This window comes from Chrysochloris asiatica, unplaced genomic scaffold (genome assembly GCF_000296735.1).
Source record: "Chrysochloris asiatica unplaced genomic scaffold, ChrAsi1.0 scaffold00241, whole genome shotgun sequence".
NCBI classification, from domain to species: domain Eukaryota; kingdom Metazoa; phylum Chordata; class Mammalia; order Afrosoricida; family Chrysochloridae; genus Chrysochloris; species Chrysochloris asiatica.
Window position 1 is genome coordinate 3,611,214 of NW_006408759.1, and position 9,481 is coordinate 3,620,694.

Here is a 9,481-nt window from a genome sequence, read left to right on the forward strand (position 1 = left end):
TAATAATTGGCTTTATCTTCTCAAGCTGATCTTTGAAATTTTCTGTTCAGCTCTTGGACCTCCTCATTTCTTCCATTTGCTTTAGCATCTCTAAGCTGGAGAGTAAGTTTCAGTGTCTCTTCTAACAACCATTTTAATCTTTTCCTTCTTTCTTGTTTTCTTAATGACTTTTTGCTTTCTTCATGTATGATGGTCTTAATGTATCCCACATCTCTTCTGGTCTTCGTTCTTCAGTATTTAATGTATCAAATCTGTTCTTGAAATTATCTCCAAATTCAGGTGGGATATAGTCAAGGTCATATTTTGGCTCTCATGGATTTGTTTTCATTTTCTTCAGCTTCAGTTTGAATTTGCCTATGACTAATTGATGGTCTATTCCACAGTCTGCCCCGGCCCTGTTTTCACTGATGATATGGAGCTTTTTCATCGTCTCTTTCTGCAGGTGTAGTCAATTTGATTTCTATGTGTTCCATCTGCTGAGGTCCATATGTATAATCATCTCTTAGGCTGTCTAAGGAAGGTATTTGAAATGAACAATTCATTGATTTTGTTGAATTCTATCATGTGTTCTCCAGCATCATTTCTATCACCAACGCCATATTTTCTAACTACTGATCCTTCCTCTTTGCTCCTAACCTTTGCTTTCCTATCACCACTAATGATCAATACATCTTGATTGCATATTTGATCAATTTCAGATTGAAGAAGTTGGTAGAATTCTTCTGTTTCTTCCTCACTGGCTTTAGTGGTTGGTGTGTAAATTTAAATAATAGTGGTATTAATTGGGCTTCTGTGTAGGCACATGGATATTATCCTATCATAGACAGCGTTGTACCTCATGACTGATCTGGATGTGTTCTTTTTGAGGATGAATGCAACACCATTCCTCTTCATTTTGTTGTTTCCGGCATAGAAAACCATGTGGTCATCAGATTCAAAATGGCCAATACCAGTCCATTTCCGCTTACTAATGACTAAGATATTGATGTTTATGCGTTCCATTTCATTTTTGACAACTTCCAATTTTCCCAGATTCATACTTCGTATGTTCCATGTTCCAATTTTCAGTGGATGTTTACAGCTGTTTCTCTTCATTTTGAGTTGTGCCCCATCAGCAAATGAAGGTCCCATGGGCTTTTCTCCCATGGGCTTTACTCCATTCGCATCATCACGGTCAGCTTTACTTTGAGGAGGCAGATGTTCCCCTGTTGCATTTGAGTGCCTTCCAACCTGAGGGGCTCATTTCCCGGCACTATATCTGACAGTGTTTCTCTGCTATCCTTAAGGTTTTCAATGACTAAATATTCAGAAGTAGTTCATCACTCCTTCTTTCTAGTATGTCGTCTGGAAGCTCATCTGGATCCTGTCCACCATGGGTGACCCTGCTGGTATTTAAAATACTAGTGGTATAGCTTCCAGAATCACAGCAACTCACAAGCAACCACAGTATGACAAACTGATTGATGAATGGTGTAATAAAAACAATAGCTAATAATAACTCTTGGTGAGTCTGTTCCCACTCAGAGTGACCCTGTATAGCATTTCTGAGGAGCAGCGGGTGGGTTTGAAGTGCTGATCTTATGGTTCATAGCCCAGTGCTTAGGATCAGGATGTTTTATCTAGGACTCTATGCCATATATTTGAAGAGCAAAGATGTCATCTTGAGGACTAAGGTGCACCTTACCCAAGCCATGGTATTTTCAATAGCCACATATGCATGCGAGAGCTGGACAGTGAATAAGGAAAAACATAGAAGAATTGATGCCTTTGAGTTATGGTGTTGAAGGAGAATATTGAAAGTGCCATTGGTTGCCAAAATAACAAACAGGTCTGTGTTGGAAGAAGTGCAGCCAGAGTGCTCCTTGGAGGCCAGGATGGCCAAACTTCATCTCTCATACTTTGGACAAATTGTCAGGAGGGACCAGTCACTGGATGTCATGTTTAGTAAGGTGGAGGGTCACAGACAAAGAGGAAGACCCCCAGCTAGATGGACTGACAAAGTGGCAGCATCAATGGGCTCAAGCATGACAACAATTGTGAGGTTGGCCCAGCATCAGGCAGTGTTTCCTTCTGTTGTGCATAGGGTCTAGGGTCACTGTGAGTTGGTTACAAACTCAATGGCACCTAGCAACAGCAACAACAAGTCCTGGTATGGTGCTACAAGATAATGCACTAGACTGCAAGGTCTGCTTGAGTGACAAAGTTAGTAGTTCAAATCCACCAGCCATTCCTCAGAAACCCTATACAGGGTCATTATGACTCAGAACCAACTTGAGGAATTTAACAACAACAGTAGCAGATTAATTACAAAGCATGTTTGGGACATAGTAGGGATAGGATTGACCACTGTAATAGCCACTGGAATTTGTGGATTCCTTATTAGAATAGTCCCGCCATATGATTACAGACATTGTTTCTGCAACATACAGTCATGCCTGGTTGTGAAGCCTTCCCACCTATTTCATGACTTCACTCATACCCTTTCAATAAGTTCTTTCTCTGCTTAACCGACCAATGTTTGCGCCATTGCTCACAGTTTAGAACCCTGACTCACACAGGATTCAATAACCTATGAAGATAAACGTTGAGTGAGAGTTGGAGAACTTCAGCTAAGAGTAAACCTCTTTCTGCTTCAAAAAGACAGAAGACAGGAGGAGAAACATGGTAAAATAATTAGTACTAGTTTTCTGTGGTATTAGGTACCCCTGGATGGCCCTAAATGGTTAAGTTCTCAGCTACTTATGAAAAGGTTGGTCATTACTGTCTCTCCAGATATGTCTTGAAAGAGAGGACTGCTGATGTGTTTCAAAATATCGATCATTGAGCATCACAGTTCTACTCTGACCCACATCAGCTCACCAGGAATCAGAATAGACTCAATGGCAGCTGGTTTGGTGTTTTTACTTTATTTATTTATTTGATGCAGTTGCTACCTGCTTCTCGTTTGGCATGTGCCATAGACCCAAGCTATCTCTCTTGACTTATCATAGACAGAGTTTTTTTTGTAGGCATCATTAACACATGAACTGTATTCATCCCAAGGGAAAAGATATTAACCATAAGGTGCCTGGGACTGAGTGAACAGTAGATTATGTGTGGAATTTGAAAGAATTATTAGAGTTCATTTATCTAGGTAGATAGTTCCTGAACTATAGTGCACATAAGAATTATTGTAAAACTTATTAAAACACACTTTCCTGGGCCCTATCTCCTGAGATTTTAATGTAATAAGTCTGCAGTGAGACCTGAGGTACTGTGTCTCCAAGTTTTCAGGAGATTATACTGCCAGGCTAGGAATCACACTGTGAATATCAGTGTGAATATCAAGTGTGGCACTGTGGGTTAATGCACGGAGTTGCAAAATTAGTTTGAATCTCAAGATGGGTTGTTCAAGCTCAATAGCTGCTACTCAGAAACCCAATACAGGATCACTATGGGTCGAAACCAACCTGATGGCACTTAACAACAACTAACAACAAAACCAGAGTAATTAAATAAATAAACCTATTGCCATCAAGTTAATTCCAACTCAAAGCAGTCCTATAGGACAGAGTAGAACCGGGCCCATAGAGTTTGCCAGGCTGTAATGTTTACAGAAGTGGACTGCCACATCTTTCTCCCACCAAATGGCTGCTGGATTCAAATGGTTGAACTTTTGGTTAGCAGTCGAACACTTAACCATTGTTCCATCAGCGCTCCTTAGCAAGGTTCTAGACAATCTAAAAGTTATCTGACACAAATCCTTAGTAAATGAAGGAACAAGTTTAATTGGTGACTTTAAGTAAAGCAGTTTGCTGTGGAGTGGTGGGGGACAAAGTCAGACTGCAGTCATCTGAGAAGTAAAAGGAAATTAAGGAAATAGGGACATCAGGTGAACCTCTAAAAATGCAAGAGTGATGGGTATAAAATAAGAGGAATATTTAAAAGCTCATGGGTAGCAGACACAGTTTCATTAGGGTTCCCAGCCATCTGCCTTGTCATGGAGCAAAACCTGTTCCTCTCCCACTTGGCCACACAGGTTGAAGTGGCCAAAGCAATAGTATGGAGAAGCCTACCCCCCTGTTATTTGGCTGGGAATTTGTGAACAGCACTATACACTGCTGGCCCAGACCCCAGACGCTACACAGATTTTATGGAAAGAACTCTTCTTATGCTCGTGGAGGATTGGATTCAAGTGGAAAACCAGCAGACGTTGTCTATGGACAAAAAGAAACCCTTAGGAAAATAATGTCACAAAACTTTCCTAGCTGCCACACTTAAGATGTGCCATGTTGATGCCCATGCTACTCTAAATGATGGCATGGTGGTCCAGCTGATGGAGTTACTCTCTAATAACAACCAAGGTTAAAGACAGTTATGCAGATGTTTGTCCTTGCTCCTGAGGGCTCTGTTGTAAATAAGTTCTATGTTCACTATGATATCTTCAGATACCAAGACGAAGTCTTTGATAGCTTTGTCACTGAGCCTCGGAAGGAATCTGAGAAAGATAACAAGAGCCTGAAGAAAGATAGCAGATACCAGAGGTGATACCTGATGATGCTAGAAGTTTCTATGATCAGACTGTCAGCAATGACTTAGAAGAATATTTAGAGGAATTTGTTGCTGAACCAGAGCCAAAGCAAGAACCTGTATCTGAAATCGAAGAGGACAAATCTGTGCCAGTGTTAGAAGAAAGCACTCTCCTCAGCGTCTGTAGACATAGCTCAGACCACACAGGAAAACTTGAGGACATCTATTAAGCATCTGTGACCAGTAAGAACCTTTCTCCCAGTGGAGCTGTTCCAGTTACTGGTATTCCATCTCATGTTGTTATTTAAAGTTTCAACTTCACAGCCTCTCCCAGAGTCTAAGCCTGAATCTCAGATTCCACCACAGAGACCTCAAAGGGATCAAAGAGTTCGAGAACAATTAAGAAATATTCCTCTACAGAGGGTCCCTAGACTGATTCGTGAGGCTGATGAGCAAGGTGACGTTGAACTTCGAAGAACTGTGAGAAACCCTGACTGACAATCATCAACTTTTTATTAGCAACTTCCCTCATAAAATGGACAAATTAGACCTTAAAGATTTATTTCAAAATTATGGGAATATGGTGGAGCTGTGTGGGAGCACATGAACAGTTTGGGGTTTATTGAGCTTAATGACTCTGAACGTTTTCAGAAGTTCTTAGCAACATGCCTATCATGTTCAGAGGTGAAGTCCATCTGAAGGTGGAAGAGAAGATGAGCCTCCAGGGGAAAGGGCTGTTGAGGTAACTGTCTGCAGAGGCCTGGAGGCTCTGGAGATGAGCTGGCTGGTGGAATGAGAGACCCTCTGCCGGAGGGAGGCATGGTGCAGAAACCAGGATTTGGAGTGGGAAGAGGCATTGCTCCAAGGCAGTGAATTCCTCTTCTTTGTATTGACACAGCAACACAAACATGGTCCCTGTCTATGTAGAACAGTGAATTTCTCCAACCAGACTTTGGAGTATGACCCTATTCTGTTATAAACTGCCTAAGTTAGTATACTTTTACTCCTTTTTGTGTTAAGGATATGTGTGCCCCCACCCTCCCTCCCTTCCCTTTTAGTCCTTCACTACCAATTTTTTAGAATGATATTTCAGGAAAATGGATTCTTAAAGAAGAAGAAGGAAAAAAAAAAAAATCAAAAACTGAATTTCCTTGCTTATACAGACTGGATTCTCTCTCTCTCTCTCTTTTTTTTTTTTAATAACAGTCATTTCCCCAAGTGAATGGACCTTGCTTCTTATTGACATTTGTTATGCTTCACCCATTGGAATATTTCTTACTTATTTTCTACATGTTTCAAAAGTCTGTAAGAAATACAGGATTGGATAAAACATTTTGAAGGCAAGAAAAATTGAAATTGTGTCTTCTTTTAGGAGTAATTTTCTGGTGTGGAGAAATTGCCATTGGAAAATTTGACAATGTTGATTCTCACTGGTGTGGTTAAAAATGAAATAAAAAGTGTTAGAAGTTTGTTCTTTTGCTATTACACAACAATGTCAAAACTTACTGACATTTAAATTGTGTGATAAATTTTAAATGTCTAGAATGCAATCGATATGCTTTTCTCTTGAACTGTTTAAATTTTTTGAGGTAGAATTTTTCCACATGTAATTTGTATTTGTAAAAGACAAAACAAAAACAAAACAAATTCCCCAAATCTGAATAACACAAGAGCAATCAGCAACAAACACATACAAAAAATACAGAAAAACTGTTGTTCCTTCTATTATCTTTTATTCCATTCTTGGAAATTGTGTAAAGAATAATAATAAAAACATTCACACAAAAAAACCTAGATTTGTTTTATCGGCATCAGAGTATGTGGGAAATTTTAGAATCCCTCTGTATCTTCTATCAACATTTGTTATGCCTTGTTCTGAAATGGAGACTCAAAGTGGAACTGCTTCTACACAGGTCCTTTGACCTAAATATCACAGCATTGTTTTATTTTGGTATCTAATCAGATTGCTAATCATAGTCCAGAAGAAAGAATGTGACTTTAATTAGATTTTGCTGAAGTGCTTCAGTGTCTGCTAGTTTTTGTTTTTTTCCTTTAACTCATAACCATGTAATACTTTTCTATTTTGTTATGGTTCTCTTTTGTTGATGGGCATGCAGTGGGTATTTCTTGGAATGTTCCATTTTTACTAAAATGTTTCTGGAAGAAAATCCGCCGCCCAAAATAATAAAGCTTTCTATGTAAGAGCTAATAAAGAAGGAGAGATTGCAGCTATTGGAAATAGAGGTTCATCTGGTCGATAAATGAGTTCCCTTAGGAGATTCAAGAGGATGGAACCAAAGCATAGGTCAGGGAGTTGTCTTTGACAAGTAGACACTTTTTCCACCCTCATAAGTGGGAAAGGGATATAAGTATGCACTCTTATGTATGTGTGTGTGAGACAGTATGGTTTTAATAGTAAATCTGGTGACGGGAAATGTCTTAGTGCTTATATACTGGTGAGAAGGGGAGGTATTTGCTGAGAGTGAGGGAGTGTACTTAATTAAGGCTGAAATATTTCGAAAGTGTGGAGAAGATCAGAATAAGCCATTATGGACAATAACCCAAATTGTTTGCTGTTGAGTTGATTTCAGCTCATAGTGAGCCCGTGTGTGCCAGAGTACTCTACTCTGTGTTCTGTCGGGTTTTCAATGACCGATTTTTTCAGGATTACATCAACAGGCCTTTTGTGAGACACCTCTGGATGGACTTGAACTTTTTCAACCTTTGGCTAGTGCATTAACCATTGGACTTCTGTGGATAATAAGCAAAACAACAACAACAGAACCTCACTACTTAGGGAGTTATACTTGAAATTCTGGCCTTTACTTTAGGTCCAAAGTGTTTCTAAGCTTTGAATAAGTTTTTTTGTTTTGTTTTGTTTTTTCTCAGTAGTACTTAGCTTCCTGGACACAGACTCAAATAAGTTTAATAATTAAGCTCATCCAGCATTGGGTTTTACTCAGATGGGTACAATGAAAGGACAATGGAGCAGGAGAATTTATTTCTTAAAAGTCTGATTTTTGTATGCTTGTTAAAGTGAAATGCAGGCAGAGTCTTGTATATTAATGTTATATCGATACTGAAGAGAAACATTAAAATTTTCATTGTTCATCACTCGCAAGCTACTTAGATAATAATAGGGAAAGACATTGATTAGCAAGGAAAAATTATACAAATTGTGACTTTGTAGCATATTAATCTAAACTTCAGACTGCATTTTAAATTTCTTTATAAGAAACAACTATTAGAAGAATAATGAAACATCATGTATTTATAGCATATATTCATTATTCTCAATCTTTTGGAAAGAGCAGCCTATACAGATGATTTTAAGTGCTTTTTCATTAGTATAAATAAAATGTGAAGTAGTCTGAAGTATTGCTGTAAATACTGTAGGCTAAGTACTTTCTGTAATATTTTTCTTGAATGATGGTGGTAGTTAATAGGACATTTCAGTGCTTGCTCTTGATAATGAGTAACATAAACCCAAAGAAGTCAACCTCTTTTCCTGGAAAGCACATGGCAGCCAGAGTTGGAAGGTCTGAACTTTAAGTGTAGCTATCTATCCTCCCATTTGATGCCCACAGTGTCAAATGCATTTTCAAGGAGAAGAGTTTTTTCAGTTTGTTTTAACTTCTTCACAGTTGTTTCCTTCCCCTCTACCTATGCCTCACTTTCAGCCAACATTACTTCGAAGTTCTTTCTCACTTTCTATACCATCTATTATACTGTCTCCACAGAGAATAAATTCTGAAAATGTATCAAGACCAGCAAAATTCTTCATGATAGTCACAAGGCACTTCTTCATCCTTGTTGCTGTTGTCCTTGAGTGGGCCCCTGGCTCATGGCAACCCTATACACATGGGTTTGGACCCTTGTGATCCACAAGGTTTCAGTGGCTGGATTCAGGAAGTAAATCACCAGGCCTTTCTTCCAAGTTCATCTTATTCTGAAAGCTCCAGTGAAACCTGTTCATATCCAAGCAACCTGCTGGCTTTCACTGACAGATGAGTGATGGCTGTGCTTGAGGTACATTGGCCAAGAATGGAATCTGGTCTCCCAAATGGAAAGTGAAAATTCTATCACTGAACTGCATCTATCCCCCTTCCCCACATTAACTGGATTGTTGTTGTTGTTAAATGTGGTCAAGTCAGTTCTAACTCATACCTACCCTACATAGGATTTCCAAGGAGTGGTTGGTGAGTTTGAATCACTGACCTTGTGGTTCAAATCAGCCTTAAAGTCCAGTGCTTTATCCCACAGTGCCACACCAGGACTGGATTAATAGTAAATAACTCCTGTTGTTGTACCCTCAGGTGATGTGTGCTCCTTCTAGGCCAGCTCCATAAGGCCCTGGCAATGCCTTCTTCTTCTTCTCTTTCCCCTTTCTGCAGTCTTGGGCCCAAAGGCCATCTAATCTCAAACATGCAAATAACAACAAGGCCCTGGGATTATGAAGCAACACAATGGAAGGAATCTAAATTCCTGAATGGCCATGAGGGACACAGTTGTCTAAAATCTGGCACACTCGCCTTGGACTATTCGTTGAGAGAAATACAAGCATCTATCTCTTTTAAGGCACTGAATTTAGAATGGATTTCTTTAGGATAGCATCTTAGTCTGACCCTAACTAATATTGTTGCTGTTAGGTGCTGTTAAGTTGGCTCTGACTTGTAACAACCTTATGAATAACAGAACAAGGCACTGCCTGGTCCTGCTCTTCTGACTTTGTACTTTTTTTTCTTTCTTGTCTTTTTAATGACCTCTTGCTTTCTTTAATGACATTATGATGTTCTTGCTGTTATCCCTCATCTTTGGTCATTAGTGACTTATTCATCAAATCTCTTCTTCAGATGGTCTCTAAATTCTGGTAGATTTGTTCAGGTGGATTTTGGCTTTCTAGATTCAGGTGGATTTTGGCTCTCATTAACTTGCTTTAATTTTCTTCAGCTTCAGCCTGAAGTTGCATATG

General features: G+C 39.2%; 1 pseudogene; it reads left to right on the forward strand.

Annotated features, from left to right (window-relative positions):
* Positions 1 to 4,041: 4,041 nt before the first annotated feature.
* LOC102823909 lies at positions 4,042 to 5,382 on the forward strand (annotated as a pseudogene).
* The last annotated feature ends 4,099 nt before the right edge of the window (positions 5,383 to 9,481 follow it).